The 18,708-nt window shown below is 38.6% G+C and overlaps 1 protein-coding gene across 5 annotated transcripts in view; it reads right to left on the bottom strand.

Annotated features, from left to right (window-relative positions):
* tsnare1 (T-SNARE Domain Containing 1) overlaps positions 1–18,267 on the bottom strand; it is a 195,124-nt gene extending 176,857 nt beyond the window's left edge. For 3 of the 5 annotated variants that reach the window (XR_016145770.1, XR_005618517.2, XM_039652561.2), the window contains exon 1: positions 5,390–5,521. The gene's annotated coding sequence lies outside the window, so the exon portion shown is untranslated. Of the gene's footprint in view, positions 1–5,389; positions 5,522–14,059; positions 14,160–17,839; positions 17,916–18,027 lie in introns of those variants that run through there. The other 2 variants (XM_089117884.1, XM_089117885.1) reach the window with 2 other exon arrangements.
* Between the last annotated feature and the right edge of the window lie 441 nt (positions 18,268–18,708).

Below are 18,708 nucleotides of genomic sequence, written 5' to 3'. Positions count from 1 at the left end.
AATATCTGCATTGGTTTCTATGGCAAAAACAACAACAGCCGCAACATGGAGGGGTTTGCAATAGAGATGTTGTCTTATTTAAATTTTACAACAACAAAGCATAGCCCCTGCACTGGACAACTACTTCTTCTGAAGCAGCGGCAGAACCGTAGGAAGCTTCAACCACTTCAAACCACATATGGATGTAGCTTAAAACTTTTTCATTTTTTTCAATTAAAAAAAATTTCATTTTTTAAAATTTCATCCCATTTCATGTGATTTTTTTGAACAGTAGCTAAATCTGAAATGACATTTCATCTAATGGAACAATCTGTAGTATCTAGAATAAACAAATATCCAATAAATATATTGTTTTGCAGAGGGAAAAAGCTGATTCATTTCTTCCATAAAAAAATTTATTTCACATTTTTGGTACAAAGCTTTAGAAGATAAACCTACCATGAGCTAAATGATTGGGAACTAATGATATATGCTTCCACTGAAGCCATTTGAACTTCAAACATCAACTTCATTCAACTAATTCATTAAGCCATATATAGCCAAAATCCAGGTAAGAAATACACTGAATCTTAAAGAAAAAGGTCCACCAATTTAGAGACTCTTTGAAAAAAATATTCAGGATAAAAAGTGCTATCTAAAAAAATGTCTCCTTATACACTCTGAAACTACTTGCCATCTTCCAGAAATTTTGGCAATACATCCCATAGATATCTATATAAATGCTAGCTAATGGAGGTCGACGTCAGCAACTGGCGGCCATCTTGTCACAGGCAGCTCGCTCTGGTAACATTGTTTTAATGGTGCATGTACTTTTTAAGTCACCGTAACTTGCACAATTTTATACCGATTTTCAAACGGTCTGGTTTGTTATAAACGGCAGAGATGTAGTTATGATACTGCATTCTTGTAAATAATAAGTGTATAAATAAATAATCATCCAGAATTATAGCCACGTTAATAACGTTTGTAAGAAACCAAACCGTTTGTAAATCCATCAAGATTTCAACGAGATAAGAGTATTTCTTACATCAGATACCACAGAGCCCACCAGAAAGCCTGTCTGTGACAAGATGGCCGCCGGTGATGACGATAAATACTCCGCCATCTAGCCTTTATATCTATGGTACATCCAACCAGCCTCACAACCGCAGACCATGTGTAACCAACACCAGCCCAGAACCTCCACATCCAACATCTTCACCTCCAAGATCGTCTGAGACCAGCCACCCGCACAGCTACTGCAATAATCAGTTAGCATAACCAAAGAATTTCTGCATAAACTGTCTCAGGGAAGCTCATCTGCATGCTCGTCGTCCTCATCGGGGTCTCGACCTGATTGCTGTTCATCATCTTAACCGACCTGAGTGGGCAAATGCTCACATTCAGCGGCGTCTGGCACTTTAGAGAGGTGTTTTCTTCACGGATGAATCCGGATTTTAACTGTACAGGGCAGATGGCAGACACCGTGTATGATAATGCACAGCATGATAATTCACAGTCCCATGTTGCATGGATCCGTACACAATTCCTGGAAGCTGAAAACATCCCAGTTCTTGCATGGCCAGCATATCACTGAACATGTCACCCATTGAGCATGTTTGGGATGCTCTGGATACAGCATATGACAGCATGTTCCAGGTCCTGCCAATATCCAGCAACTTTGCACAGCCATTGAAGATGAGTGGATCAACATTTCACAGGCCACAATCAACAACCTGATCAACTCTATGCGAAGAAGATGTGTTGCACTGTGTGAGGCAAATGGTCACACCAGATACGGACTGGTTTTGAATTGTCTGGCTACATAAGTGAAAAATGTTAAAGCTAAAATGACTTGGCCTCATGGACCAGACCAGTTCCCCCTGTGTCTCATACCTTATCTTTAAATACTTTTTATTACAATAATTATTAGTTTAATTAGATCTAACCCCTGTCCACTCATTACTCACACATCTCCAAAGCACAGGGCTTGTTATCTTGTTGGGTGAAACCTCTTGTCTGTGGGGGTACATATATTAAATCACAGCCTGATTCTTTCCCAACCGGCTGCTATGCAGTCCAATTACGCAGATTTCGAGTTACTTACTTTTGCAATGAAGTAATTACAACCCAATCTCACCCGAGTCACAAGCACAACATAATCTTTAGATTGGCAGGGAAATTATGTCCAACGATGCACCATTTTTCGAGATGTGACAATTGCCTTCTTAATTATGATGCCATTGTGTCAACTTGCTTTCTCAACCTAATCAAAAGCGAGTGTAATCATGAAAGTGGTCCTGAGATGTGGGCCATGATGTAATTGCATTTTAATCACACTAGTGTAGGGAACATGGGTTCTTGCTATTTCATCAGTTTCTTAAAATTGAAGTCAGAAAGAGATGTCTGGCAGCTAAAAGGGGCCTAAAGGTTTGCTTTAAAACCCATGTAGGACTTTGTGAACTGTCTTGGCCTGACAGCAAGACCAGAGCCGTTTACTTGATAAGGTGAAGTGGAGAAAGAGAGCAACGTGACAGGTATACGAATTAATTTCATTTCCCAGAATGCGCTGCTCTTCTAGAGTTTTATCTTTCACTTGAACCAAAAAGACCAGTTTTAATTAATGAGATTGTGCGATGTGATCCATCCTACTTGTACAAATGTGATCTATGGCGAGGTAAACTGACTTATTTTGCAATTAGTCTTATCAGAAGGGGTGTAGGAGCAATCTGAAAGGGGGAGGTTTGAAATCTCATCAAACCTCTCATGGCATGGTTTTGAGGTACTATATGAAAGCTTAAACACTAAAATTTACTGAAGTGTCAGTACAGAGGTCAACAATCAGCAGACCGTGGTCTAGATGTGGACACCAGATCATTTCTCATCATTTCTTATTTCGTATAATTGTAAACAAACACATACAGCAACAGAAAACAAGAGGTCTGAGTTTGCAACCCTACTCAGCCATTTCATTTCCTTGTCTGACTGCAATAAAACTTCAGTTTTTACAAACTTTTTCATATGTGTGAACTGATTAGTACGAATTCAGCTTCTGACCACTATATCAAAGTCAGCTTGTGATGTTTCGAAGGTCTATGAAGCCCCAGTTTAGGTGGCCAGCCAGGTATGTTTCAGTTTAGTTTGTGCCAACCCTGTGTTTTATGCACCATAAAAGTGGCTTGGCTATTGGCATTTAGCATCTATTGGTCATCACCAAAGGTGCCCGGAGCTGAATTATCCATCCATCTATTTTCCAAACTGCTAATATAATGTGTGAAAAGCATAATATCATACAGGTATACATTCCTTTTTGATTGATTGTTAAATAGTTTAATAACGTTTATACAGGCGTTTCCATGAAAGATTTTAAGATACATCTCTTTCTTTACTATTGGAACCGCCAGTTTGCAATGTTTCAAAAGATTGTTAAACAGCAAGCACAAACTATGCAAAAGCGGCAGCTCTTCCAGCACACTCAGTGTCCAATTTTCTCACTCGTTTTCATTTGCTCCTTTAAGGCCCTGTTACACGAGAACGCTCGCGGGTGAAAAAGTAAAAATATTTTATCGGATGTGCCTTTCGTTTACACGGCGACGGCGTTTTTGAGGCTTAAAAACGCAAAAAAGTGAAATCACCCTCCAGAGTGGAAATCTTAAAAACGCTCCACCGCCACGTTCCCGTGTAAACGGTAAAAACGCAAAAGTTTGCTTGACAGTGAAGGTTGTACGCAGGCGCGTGGACTTGGTGTTGTTGTAGTATGCACTCCTAGCTGCCTGAAGTGCATACTACATTGAATTTCACACACTTTTGCGTCACCATTTGCACGCAGATTTCCCACACAAAACGCTCGTCTAAACGCAGAATAAAAAGTGATGACGTAAAGCCACTTTTTTTCTCTTCAGAATCGTTTCCGTGTAAACATAGCCTCAGTGGACTATAGGAGTTATGTAGGGAATATTGAATGAGGGTATGGGGTAATTTCGAACACAGCCCCAGTGTTTCTCTATGTATATACTGTACAGCCATCAGTTTCAGTTACCCTATAGGCTTTGTCCATTATTAGATGTTAGTGATTAGCCATCTGTGTTTTTTTGAGAAGTAACTAAGTTTTTGTTATTTTGATTTTGTTCTTTTCATCCTTTTCAACAACGCAGTGACACATAAGCTTTTTGCATTTAGAAATACATTGTCTCTCCTTAGGAAGTTTACTGTCAGTGAGCAGCAACTACATTTTATGATTTTCACCCCAAATAATTTGGTGATAGGCAGGTTGTGGTAGAAAAACATCATATGAGCAAGCAACATATATCTCCCAAAATGCTGGAAATTGCTATGAAACTGTTTATCAGTGTGAAATAAATAAACAATGTGATAGAATCAAGGGCTGTGGTTTAATTGCATTAAAATAATTATAGAAATAAAAACCTATTGTGATAAAGAGGCAGACAACATAATAATTATGACTTCCTTCTTAACAGATCTGAAACCATGAGTTTCCCATTTGTGTCAGCAGAGAGAACATTATATTATGAGCAATAATAGAGTGAATGACAAAACACAAGATTTAAAAAAATAAATAAATAAATAAAAAAAAACACTTGCCAGGGTAAAACCTACATACCTATAACCTTCAAACATTTCTGCTTTTTAAAGGTATGTCAAGCCAAATTTCAAAGCCTGTCTTTACTTTGATTTTCTGGATAGAATTAGGTTAGGTTAAATTAATTAGGTTAAATTAACTTTTAATTTCAAAACTTTGAATTTCCTTACACTAAAATTCAAATTCGATCCAAAGTCAGTAATAGAGTTTTTTTTATTTAAAAGGAATTCTCAATTCATTCTCAACTCAATTCTGAAAGACACACAACCCTGTGATTGTGTAAAATGAAGTATAAACATATTTTATCATCATGTGCAAGTTCACAACAAGCATTGTGAACAAAGCTCAGTTCACTTGATCAACACTGCAAAACAAAAGATACCCAAAAGGAAAATGTGTTATTATGTGGAATTTAACAGAATGATCAGCTTAACAGTTAACAAAAAATTCAACCAAATTTGACTGGCCAGCAAAAGAAGACAAGACACACACAACAGCTCTCCAAAAACAAATCCAGCCATGATAAACCAGAAAACACAACTCAGGACTAATACAAAAAATTCATAAATACAGTCTTCAGCCCACATAACAGCTGAGACACTATGTTCATATTTATGCAATCATCCCAAAACACACTGTTCTTTCTGAATGCCACGGTAACAACAGAGCATCCTTTCAGGCCTACCCTCCCCCTTCCTCTTACCTCCTCTCCATCCTTAAACAATGACCTCCACCTGACATAATCTCAGCAAAAAAGAGCAATCATTTAACCAGAGAATAAACTGAACAAAGCTAATTCTCATACATTACCCTGTTTTTTTTCTTGAGAGAGCACTTAGCCTTAGCACTCAAATCAGATGCAGGAGAACCTCTCAGATTCAACCCCGGCTAACAACATCACATGACTCTGTACCATCTGCTCCTTGCTTACAATCATGTGACCTGAAAGAAAACGTGGGATTATGGGATATGTAGTTTAATCCTAAGAATGCATTAAAGTTGCTAATTGTGATTTAGATTTAATCACTTGTAGAAATTCCTAGAAAATGTGACAGTATATATGCATATATTAATTGAAACTGCAGGATTTTTTTATAATTATTTTAATAAATAAAAATAATAATGTTTTTGTTTACAAATATGGGCATTTTTAATTTTTCACTTTGCATAGTATTATCTAAATCATTCAAACACATTTGCATAGCATGGGCTCACTGGAAATAAATAAAAGACAAGGATTAAGTGGAAGAAAAGACTGAACTGTGAAAAGGACCTTTCTGGGTCGGTCAAAGAAAGTGGCTGTTAATATTGCATTAGCCCATGTCTGTGTATGAATGTGTGGGGGTTTGGTGGGTCAGCAAACGCCTCTGGATTAAAGGAGTATACAAATCTGAAAGACAGCTCACTGTCCTCTCATTCTCCCTTGCTACACATGCACATTTCTCCTAGAAAGTGGACGGAATTGTTAAAGAGCCTCGGAGTGGGGCTGTACACAAAGAAACTGAATTAAATGAAACAGGATGTCACTCCCGCCACCCCTTGACCTTCACACACTCACACACCGTCTGCATATGCAATGCGTGTCAACCTCAAGCCCGGATCTAGGACAGTGCCAGGACCACTGGCCAAATGCGACACTGAGAATTCATCATCAACAGAACGGAACCGGCATTAATTCATGAAATACAGCCAAGAAAGAGGCAACTCCTCTTCTTCACTGTCATTAGCTTAACACCTTGTCAGTCAAAAATTATGTTTGCAACCAGATTAGTTAAAACAGTAGAAAATGGTAGACAGACTCTTGGCATAGTAAACAACTCACTTAGATTGCATTACTTTCGGTCACATCCAAATGGAAATTAAATGGACACAGTAATCTGTAAGAGAGCTGTTTTTTAAATGACCACTCAGCTCTGTACATTAAAGATCCAGTGACCGTCATGACACCTGCAGTGTTTTACTTGGGGATTAAAAAAAAATGTCTGTAAAAGAAATTGGTAACACTTTAGTTTAGGGTCCAATTCTCAACTTGTTGGTTAATAGCTAGTTATTTTACTAAGATAATGGCTGTTTATTAGTATTTATAGCACATAGTAATGCCTTATTCTACATGACCATATTCTACATTCCTTAATTCGACACAATACCTAAACTTAATAAATACCTTACTAACTATTAATTAGCAGTAATTAGGACTTTGATGCAAAAAAAGTCATAGTTAATAGTTAATTAATAGTATAATTGCACCCAAATCCAAAATGTGGCCAAAAAATTGACGATTAATACTAATAGTCATACATCACATTCAGATCACTCATGTTACCGTATATTTTGGACTGTAATTTCTAAACTAATATACATGTACGATAACGATAATTAGCAGGAACAAATAAAGCTACACAAATATGCTTGCTACTGTTTTTAAAATATATATATATATATATATATATATATATATATATATATATATATATATATACACATGTTTTTTAAGCCTACCACAAAACACTGCTATACTGCTATCTACTGTTTCTCATTTAGTTTTTATGTCTGACAGGTAGGCATGTGTGATACAGATTCCGAGGTCACTTCTAAGGTGGTAGATGTGGCCCTTGTGTTTCCTTACACTGACAGTGGGAGAGCTGTGGTGATAGAACATGAAATGAACCAGCATGCAACAGTCTCCAGACTGAATTATAGATGTCGCCCATCTGCTGACAGAGGAGCAGTCTGTCAGGCCTCCTCAGTGTCACTACTCTGGGGGCTCAGAGATCCTGGCCCATTCATTCTCACCTCCTGCTGAAATAAGAGAATCACCTCTTGACCTGTTCTCTCTCGGAGAATTGAGTTTTTTTCAGCAGTGAGAATGGTATAATTAACAAATCATATTAAATATATAATATAAATCATATACAGTATATATCAACTATTACTAACAGTTAATGGTCATTATATTTACAAAAAAATTCACAAATGTATCAAATATACAGTAATTTAACAGCAAAAGTGGGAACTTTTTTTATATATAAAATGGATTAGCATATGCATTTAAATGCTTCAATATTTTGTGTCATTCTGACCCAGAAACACATTTTGCTTCTAGGTAAAAAGCTTTCTAATTATATAATTATTGCGTTTCTACTCTAATCCGTTTGCCAAGATCATTTAAATGTTGGCCGAGACTTTCCATTTTGCTTTAGTACATAAAATCAGAATGTGTTTCTGCGTCAAAGTGACTATGCAAAATAATGCCAAATTGACTGCAATTTCTACTCACATCTGAGACTTTTTTAAAAGAAGAACTAAACACAGCTTAGTTGACCTGAAGAAAACCAATATATATATATATATATATATATATATATATTGCTTTGACATTGCACCTTGTATTCAGCTATTTACTTAAAGGATAGCAACATATACTGTATATATACACACTCACCTAAAGGATTATTAGGAACACCATACTAATATTGTGTTTGACCCCATTTCGCCTTCAGAACTGCCTTAATTCTACATGGTATTGATTCAACAAGGTGCTGAAAACATTCTTTAGAAATGTTGGCCCACATTGATAGGATAGCATCTTGTAGTTGTTGGAGATTTGTGTGATGCACATCCACGGCACGAAGCTCCCGTTCCACCACATACCAAAGATGCTCTATTGGGTTGAGATCTGTTGTTGTGCGTGAAAATCCCAGTAACTGAGCAGATTGTGAAACTGGCCAGTCTGGCACCAACAACCATGCCACACTCAAAATTGCTTAAATCACCTTTCTTTCCCATTCTGACTCTCAGTTTGGAGTTCAGGAGATTGTCTTGACCAGGACCACACCCTTAAATGCATTGGAGCAACTGCCATGTGATTGCTTGATTAGATAATTGCATTAATGATAAATTCAACAGGGGTTCCTATAATCATTTAGGCGAGTATATATATATATATATATATATATATATATATATATATATATATGCCTGTGTGATAACGGTTTTTTTTATTTTAATTTGAAATATAAAGAAATATCTGGAGAAAAATCAATATTACATTTGTCACATCTGTTTTATTTAAGCTAAGTTTGGCTGCCCTGCAAAATCTTTTACATTTAACTGCTGTATGTATCTAAATTCCTGTTTGTTTTTCCCCAGGTGAATTTTACATTTCCCACAAAATGCAAACCCCTCTCAATCTATAATTTGTGTTTTTACGATCAATAGCGACTTGGACTCCTGCTTGACCATTCATTTATGGAAAAACACAGACCTGTCCATAACCAAAAAGCAAACCAGCCCTTAGTCAATGTCCTTTGATTAAACCATTAGATATCAAAAGACTAATAAGGCAGAAATGGAAGGGAATGCATTATGACAGCCAGTAAATAAGTGCAAAGTAGCATTAACATGGAGGGTTTAATTTCCACTGTGCTAGCAGGGTGTTTGTGAATTCTATAAATTTGAATAATATTTTAAAACTTAGAAAAATAGCCTTTCTTATCAGTCATTTTCTCTTTCTATTGTATGGAGCCCTTAGCAGCACCTTGCTAAATTTATAAACCTCACTTCTGTGTCAAATCTGGCTAGGGAGGACAGTGTAAATATTTTTTTAAAAATTAGCACTTTTGTACGCACACGTTGGTGAGCCATTTACAAGTACACGCCAAACCCTCCAGCATTATCTTGCTGATTGAGAGCTCATATTACACCTCATCAGACCAATTTACCATTTCAGGACTCATACCTGGCTGGTCCCCATGGAGTACAACAAACTCACCCAGCTAGCTTATTTCCATCTGAACGTGGACATACAGTAAACCCACTGACTTACAATATGGTTTATTATATTCTCCTGCCAAACTGTACCAACAATTTTAGCCTCACAAGCTGATGTTCCCTTGACATTAACTTCCATATGGAGAATATAGAAATTATATTTAATTTCACAAATACAGTGCCAAGTTCTTAGCTGAAATCCTCTAACAGTGTGCTTCTCTGCCATCCCAGACTAAACAGAGTTTTAATTTGTAACAGAGATGTGGTCTCTCAGGTAGGATGCGAGGGTGGGAGTGGGTTGTACAGCTGGTTTCATTTTATTACCCATCTACCATTTTCTGGCCCTGATAATAGTACATAATAAAGTGCAGGTAATGAAATGTAATGATGCATAGTTTGCTCTGAAAAATGAGTGGAACAAACCAGAACCGATTATCACTCACCCCTGACAATGGGTACCTGGGTTTTGACCTGTACATCTGCTAAGAAGTCTGGCAGGATATAATATAACCCACATACGCACTTAAGCCCAAATTATTAAAAAGAGAGCTTTATGTATAGTGTTCTTTTGGAGAATAATTCAAGGTAAGAAATAAATTGCCAGACTCCCACAATGCTGGTTCGAGGCCTGCAGAGAGCATAGGAGAGTAGGACCTGGGTGAGGGGTTGCATTGGTAGCTACCGTGACCTGGATGGGAGTGAGTTTTGGGGGGGGGGGGAGGGAAATGGGGGGGGGGGTCTGTGGAGTAGGGTAGTCTCTGTGTGAGTAAAACTTCCCTGATGTTAAGAGGCACTCTAGCGAGTGATACAAAAAGCTTTAGTTTTTAGCCTCCTTGTTAGAGTGCCTAACACCCATGCCGGAGACCCGGGTTTGAGGTCCGCACAGAGCAAGGCAAGTACCTTTGTGATTTAAAAAAAGGCATGTTTGTAAAATAATTATATAAAAGGAAGTTTTGCATTGAAGTCTCATATTGGCAAGCTATGTTCACACTTCTTTTTTAATATTATTTATAGATTGTATTTAATAGATTACACTTTCAATAAAACACTTGAAATTGGTTTCTAAAAGGTATTTTATGCATGCCATTTTGGCTTGAATGAGGGAATCAGTTTGTGAACCAATTGATTAAAAGTTTCAGAAAACTTAATTTCATTGCATTATAAACAGCACAAGCCAGCACCACATTTTTTACAACAACCAATACAAGGCCAATTGAAATATAAAAATACCCCCTAAACCTAGTTCAGACAAGTCCACTTTGGCAAGTTTACTTGAGTTTATTGAACACAATTAATCTTTGACGGTATGGTTCCTTATGGGGGTTCTTGCTCCATAATCAATGACATAGGTAGCTTTAGGCAAGGCAATGTCTTTCCTTCAAGGCAAAGCCATGGTTTAACATGTAGATGTATCAGTGTAATCCGGGACGTCAATGTGCGGCTAAAAAAAAAAAAATGGGATCGGGAAGTAGCCTAGCGACATGATGGAGATGACAATAAATGATGTGGAAAAGAACCTCAAACGAGGTATTTACAGCACAAAACCTAACGCAAGGCAAGTCTGACATTTATGTGTGTTTTGTCTTTTTGTGTTCTCCGAGGCTAGCTGCTTTCAGACATGCTTTCTGCACATTTACTCCAGGACCAATAAAGCCTATGACAGAATACTTCAAAAGCTAAATCAAAGTAGGCTACTTGATGTCTAAAGAAATGCACGGTAGCCTAAGCTTTTTAGATGTCCGAGATAGCCAGGCTACTAATCATCTTCCTGATCAGTGTGTCAGAATACATGCAGGCCAGGGAAACGAAACAAGCAACCCCATGAATCTCTTTAATAATAGCAATACAAATACGTGTTTGTTTGTTTTTTTCCCTGCGGGACGGGATAAGACGCAAAATCAATGCATCTCTATTATTGTCCAGAATTCAATTCTCAGAGTTTTGCGGGAGCGAGCGGGAGTGGACATACATATTTCGGGAGCGGTCGTGAGTGCAACACATGCAGTACATTGCGGGAGCGGGCGGTAATGATCAGAAATTCGGCAGGTGTGGGCGGGAGCGGGATGAAGAAAAAAATCCTGCGCAGGGCTCTAGGACTTGGAAGCCTTGATAATCTGAAACAAAGAAGACAACAGCCAAAAGGTGCACATAAAAATGCTTGATGCTTATAGTGGTCAGGGTGGTGGGGGGGTTGAGAGCAGTTTAAGCGTAATTCCCAGGCGGAAGTGCCGAGTATATATACATCCTTCCGGTCTAATAGAAGAACAGTAGTGGTTGGAGCGATTTGACAGCTGACTGCATCAGCTGATCACAGCCTGTGCCTACAGTATGTGGCCTGTCTGAACTGACGCTGTGCTCGATTTCACTCACTTACCCCCAGTTTCACAGACAAGGCTTAAGCCTAGTCCCAAACTAAAATGCATGTTTGAGCTATTTTAAATTGAAAGCAACTTGCACGGACAAATCTTATAATATGTCAGAGCCATTGTTTTGTCTCAAGATGCACACCACTAATGCGTGTTTATAAGGCAAATCTATAAAAGATAAATGTCCTAATTGAACTAAGGCCTAATCCTGGTTTAATCTAAGCCTTATCTGTGAATACAAGCATTGGGGTTCCAGAGAGTAATCAGATCAGTTTGATCAATTTGAATTTTCTAACCTCAACTGTCACAGTCATCGTCTGCGCCTATCTGTCCTTGTCTGCACTACACTACCCAGAATCCTCCTCGTCTCCTCGTTATTTTTTATTTGTGCTTTAGTTGCTTATGTTCTTGTCAGTCGTCGTCTATGTATAGTTGTGTGTCTGAAGTCCTGGAGTGTTTCCCTTCATCGCTGTAAAGTTAAATTGGTAATTGAAGCATTTACTTTGAGTTCCTTTTGTCCTCGTCTTCTGCATCCTGAACAACGCCTGACACAACTTTCTGGGAAAATGATTTAGATAAAAAAAACGAAAGAGTTGTCGGAAGCTTAGTTATGGTGATGTTGAAGTCATGGGACCCTGCCCTGAAGTAGTTTGTTTATAGCCTACCTTTAGCTTTTGACTTCCGACAGCTACATTATAGGCTTCAAAACTCATAAAAGTTGGGTTAATCTGTGAAAATGATCTTAATGGAGACGTGTTCGTATCTTAAACTTTTGTTGATTACAGAGCTTGTTTTGATCTTTCTTTTTTTACGATAATCCAAAAGCCTATGGAAAAATCCTATTGGGTTTTTGTGTCATCGTCATACCTGCAGTAGTGTAAAGCCATTTCACTGAAATGACGTTTCGATAAAACTCAGGAAATCAGAAATAATTGTAGGCTATGTCTGCACAGAGAGAGGAAAACAGTTTTGAGTTTTAATGAGTAAATGACTAAAACCTTAATGAGATTTTTGTTCCAGTGGTATAACATCTTAAACATTGTTAGGATAGTTTTAAAGCGGCTTTTATGATCCAGTCACCTCTGGCAGCATGTAGCCTTCACTTTAACTGCACCCTATGGACAATGTCTTCTTACTGGGTTTAAAGTTTCAACAATCAACCAGGTCAGGTGCTCCCACTGGCTGCTATTACACATTGTGATTTTCTTCAAAGAATGCTGACACAATTAAGAAATGGGGGGAAAGAATTAGATGACATTAATTAAAAGGACTGAAATGAAATCGGCACCAGTCTATTCTGTGAGCTGCCAACAGTGGTGCGGTGATTTACATGAATTGTGGACTTAAGCGTTTCTTTGAGGAGCCGACTGAAAGGTTAATGCAGAGGTCCCCGTCTTCCACTCACATCCTGCGGAGAGAAGCATGTCTGCCGCTTGGCAGTCTGGGATATTGTTTCTGTGGGTGAAAGATAATGGATTGGGTCCAGCAAGGGGCCAAGAGGGAATTTTGCGAAGAGATGAATGAGGTGACATGAGGCAGTTTGAGGTGGCGGTAAAAATACTTTCTGATTCCACACGAGGTGGAGGAGTGTGCGTGGATTGTTTTTATTTGACTTCACTCTTAAACGGCAGACTTTGCCATGGTTAAGATTTAATAATATTGTTCTTAGCTTCCAACTTCCGTTAAGTGAATGAAAACGAAAACTTAATGAATCCTGCATGCTCTTTGAGAGTTCTGGTAATAAAGGAGTGAGGTGCTTTGCCAGAGCGTTTATTCCTATTGATGCTGCACTGAAACTGCTAAAATCACATGCCACATATCCCATTATCATTTCTCACCAAGACACAGATGCATAGAAAACCTCTTACGGGGGCACATTTCCCCAAACTTCCTCAGCAGATATGCAGACCAGACTATGAGAAGATGCTCAGCACATTTATGGAATGTTACTAAAACACTTTTTTACGAAGAAGGCCACCCTTTCCTACTTGCCATAACAACGTTTGCATCCGAGTCAGCACTCTGAGCTCTTTCGACTCCAACGCTTGCGTTTTAAAATTAGGGAGAAGTGCCAATAGCATTTTAACGTTCCACATACAGACTCGCGCTCATCCGGCTACACACATGTTTATTTCAAAACAAGGCCACGGAGAGAGATTTGAGTTGGAATTGCAAATGTGAACAGCAGGAGCTTGGTGTAATCCAAAAGACTTTATTCATTGGGAACGCTGGATGGGTATTGGCACTCGCACACCCGGTTTGTAATTTTCAGCTTTTCGGCATCAACTACATTCAGTTCTCGCTTTGCGTGAGTGCTTAACGCTACAATGAAATGTTAAATTACCTCTGGATTTTGAAGTTTGAAGTAATGGCCTGGGACTGCATGCTTGGATGTCCACCTGGACCATACACATCTAGCATTAAAATCTGGCATAGTGATCCACCTGAAAAGGGAAAATATCACAATAAAACCATAGTAGGATAAGGTGTCAACAATTTTATCTAAATAAAAATAAAACCCTTTTTTTGTAACACTATTTCCACCACAGAATACTCTCCAGCACTAAATCATTTCAGCAGGGTCAATAATTTCTGAAAGGAATTGCCATCACTTTCAGAAAAAAAGGTATAATATATGTGGCATATGTTGGACATTGTTAGAGAATAAACTATTATGACTGTGGAAAGTATTTTAAGAGAGTTTACTTTCTTAAAGTCCACAGGGACATAAGTGCCCATAGTTGAAGAAATAACTAGAAACTTAATTTTCTCAGTTAACTAATGTGCGAGGGAAAGCATCAATACAACTTTTATCAGTAGCATCAGTAAACCAAACATTTGTCTCTGAGTGGAGAATAAATCTATATGCCACGAGGTTCCAGTTGAGTCACTTCAATCATTTTAAAGAACTGTGCGTGAGGTCATTGCTCTCATTAGCTTATATCTCTTTGAGATTCTTCAGGTTTGTTCTGGAAGTTTATAGGACTCATTTTTTACACTAAACCCTCTCAAGGTTGAGGCTAATTTGTTATAAGGAAATTGGCATTGTGATTTAGTTACAACCTTGTAGTCCCATCAGTGCAGGTTCAATTATCAAGCTTATTTATTACTTTCAATAAAAGCTTGACACTTGACATTAAGCACAGACTGCACAGTTCTACAATTACTCTTTTTAGTTAGGAATCAACAAGCCAGGGCATGTGTTGGTGCTTAAGCTTGTGTAATGAATGTGATCATAATGGACACGCAGTACTTTGGCGGAGAGGTTCTTTACTGCCCGAGCGACCTCTCCCTTATAGTCCCCCTCTGTTTTAAATGCCACTTGCAAAAGCTTTCCAGGCCAACTTAAAAATCCATTTCCCACTTCACTTCCCCATTCAAAGCCCATTCGTCTTGCTGGTTTTCCTGTGTTTTGCGTATCGATTTGCTGCTTTTGATCTCATGTGACGAGCTACAGGCTGAAGGGGACCTACAGATGAGCGGGGCCCTATTGGAAATCTCTCCACCATGTTATGCTCTACGTTTCCAGTTCTCTTACAAGAAGTTCTCTTGTATAGCGTAAGTTGCTTACGCTACGGGTAAAGTCATCTTTTCTCAAGATATTGAAGCCAAAAAGTATCCTTCATTTTCTAAATATTGTCAATGCAGTGCAGCAGCCAGCAGAGCAGGCTATACCTTGCGTGCCCATTTGCTGCCCTGAGGCAACTGCTGCAGCAAAAAAATGTTTTTGCGTGTATTTGGTACGCATTTTTCGCATGCATATGATACGCACTTTATGGCGTGTAATATGCACAAACTCCTCACCCCCTCCCCCCTAAACTTACCTAAGGGGTTTTCAGTGCGTAGCATATGCACACAAAAACCATTTTTAGCATATAAATGCCACGAGAAATGACATTCGTGGTATAGATACGCACTTTCATGAGACTGTGTTGAAAAATCAGCAGCCAGACATGCTGACCTGTGTATCACACCTCAGACTGTTTAGACATCCTTTTACATATGTCTGTCATATCCATGTAGATATGCTGATGCCTTGTCACACTTATCAGGCTCTGTATTATTGAATCGTTCAGCATATGATCAGATGACTGAGCTGACAACATCTATATCAGCGCCTCAGCACTGAGCAGGGGCTGTGGAAGGACCATACAGTAAACACAATATATAAGAATAAGAGTGACTGGGCAAAGGGTGACACGTCAACCATGTGAAGAAAGAAAACACCCTGACAGGTGCCAGGAGCCCAAAGGATCGATATATCTATGCTCAGCTAACAAGCATTTATATTTAGCCTCCAGACAAGTGTCAAAGCGTGACTGTGTGGGCTCCCACCTGCTGAGAAACTTCAATTTCTGCTTCTCTGTCATCTCCTTCTCACCTAGCAGGAGTGGGGATAGACCTGTCGGGGTGTGGAGAGTTTGGTGCGGAGAAATTCCGGGGAAGTGACACTTTCACTTAGTAAAACAGTCACACAAGATTCCATGGTTCTTTGAAGACATTGAACATAATGACATTCATGTTGATTATGGGGCCTTCTGTATATAATTTGCAATTCATAAACTGCTACTAAACACTCTTAAATGTCCATGCAATGTCATGGAAGAACCATTTTTGGGTGCTCCGATTCATTCCAGGTTTTTAATTTATCACTCTGAAGATAAATCCTTTTTGAACTTCTGGTTCCATCATCGGAATTGCGAAGTTAATTGGTTTTTGATTAAATACCTAAAATAAGGTCTGTGGTTAACACAAGCTCAAGATATGTGCCCATTTTGTTCTGCATAAACTGCATCAGTAAACCCCACTCTAAAGGGGACTAAAGAGGTTGTTGGTACATTAAACATCAAAGCTTTTAACGGGTAAACTCTCCTACTCTCTAGTCCACTTTTACAGTCTCATGTTTATACTTTAGTGCTCTTGGAAACTATTTGGTTACACTTTATTTTTTCATGGTCCGCTTTAGACATTATGCCTGGTTTCACAGACAGAGATTAGACTAAGCCATGCAGGATTAGTTCAACCAGGTAGCTATTTATAAACGTGCCTTAGAAAGAAAAGAAAAGAAAACATTAGTGGTGTTCATCTTGAGACAAAACAATGGCAACGCCAATTTTAAGATATGTCAGTGCAAGTAGCCTTTAATTAAAACAGCTCAAACATGCATTTAGTCTGGGAATACTTAAGGCTGTCAGTAGAATGTCTTTTGGGGGACCATCAAAATAAAGAGATTGCAGATATTAAGCAGACAGTACTCATACTTAATGAGAGTTAAGGGGGGTCGCACACCGGACGAGAAGCGCAGCGCCGCGCCTAGGGCAACTCCAGGTATCGCACACCGGACGCGAACTTTCTCATCAGTGTATGGCCAGCAATATTGTTATGTTTAATGACACAAAATGAAGATAATGTCTGTTCTATGTGTGGCCGTGTAAATGTGCAGACTATATAAAACTCAAACATGACCAAACATCTAAAAAGGGGGTTCTTTATTTTCAACTGCGTATGAGAAAAAACGCAGCGTTAATGTTTGGAGTTTCCGCTTGTGGTCAGGAATATAAACAAAAAAACTTATACGAGTTACAATAGAAAAATGCCAAACATAAAACCTTCCAAACAAAACTAGCCACTTACAGTGTGAATTACTATGTTCCACAAATGTACAAAGAAACAACCCAAAATAAAGAATAACAGTTACACCTCTATATTTTCCCCTCAGCGAGTTCTCTTTCACAATACTCAATTGTGTTAATTTTCCCCTTTTAGCTTCTTGCTAATAATTGTATATTCCCGAAAATAAAACAGAATACACAAAAAAATGGTTTATGTGAGCACTTATACCCCAAATAAACAACGGTAGTGGCTTTTTATGTTTTCTGAATAAAGAACAAAACATAAACATGATTAAAGACACATTCTCATACAGTTAAGCCACTGACACACTTGTAAGACAGAAACAAATACTTAACACTCTACAATTAACATTAGTATACTAATTCTTATCTCTTACAGATTATCAATAAACTTTGACATTACAAACAGTGCAGAGCTAACCAAATATTTTCTTTGAGTGAATATAAGCATTTAAAATAAAAGAATCAGAATGAATTAAAGTGATACCCACTCTGTGAAGCGATACACCGCACTAGAAAGCGCGCCACGGTCATCTCACGTGCACTAACGTCTCTTCATGCTCCCCTCTGACATGATTTTATCACAGAAACAGAAGTGTTATATTTCTTCTCAATAATAACATGAGCTGTAATAATGAGTTCAAATAACATGCTACATTTCTATTAAACAAACACTCACGCTCAACCGCCGTCACGGTGGAATGTGTGCTCGTCTCAAATAGAAATCTCTGGCACTCGGGAGAAACAAAGTTTCCTTCCGATGAATCACTGCTCCGACCACTCAACAAACAGAACACCAAATTGGGGGTTTCCCCTTTCACTTTCGCATAAACTAATAATGTAAATTGGCGTTCGTTTCTAACGTGCCTCAGCTCACGCGTTCACCGCAGATCTATTTAAACACAAAACAAACTACTTGTTACTTCCGATACTGCACTACTCAGGTGCACCAGGGCGCCCTCTAGGGATGAGAAGCGTGACTACAGGCTATTTTTGCCCTGGTTACATATGTTCTGATTGTATTGTACAATTAAATACAATCGTTGCCGAGTCTGCAGTCTGAAAACTTTACCTCAGAGCATCTGTTAACTGAATGAATTGTTACTCAAGCAGCTGATTTCTTTAAATAGGGCTCTCTGTTGCAACAGGATTTTGAACACGGTCCTGAGCCGTTGCTGGGCGCCACGGACAGACGCCAATTCGTCGAATGGCGCCGCCGGTGTGTGTACACTCATAGAGAATAATGTGTTCGAATTTTAAAGATGTGGCGCTGCACGAAGTGGCTTTGAGCTTCTCGTCTGGTGTGCGACCCCCTTTAGTTGACACGTAGTTGCAAAGTTACTTATAGTTTGTAGAAGTG

The sequence above is a fragment of the Pimephales promelas genome, chromosome 12, assembly GCF_988280905.1.
Source record: "Pimephales promelas chromosome 12, fPimPro1.hap1.1, whole genome shotgun sequence".
Classification (NCBI taxonomy): domain Eukaryota; kingdom Metazoa; phylum Chordata; class Actinopteri; order Cypriniformes; family Leuciscidae; genus Pimephales; species Pimephales promelas.
Note: the sequence above shows the minus strand (reverse complement) of the source record. Positions and strands in the feature narration are given on the sequence as shown.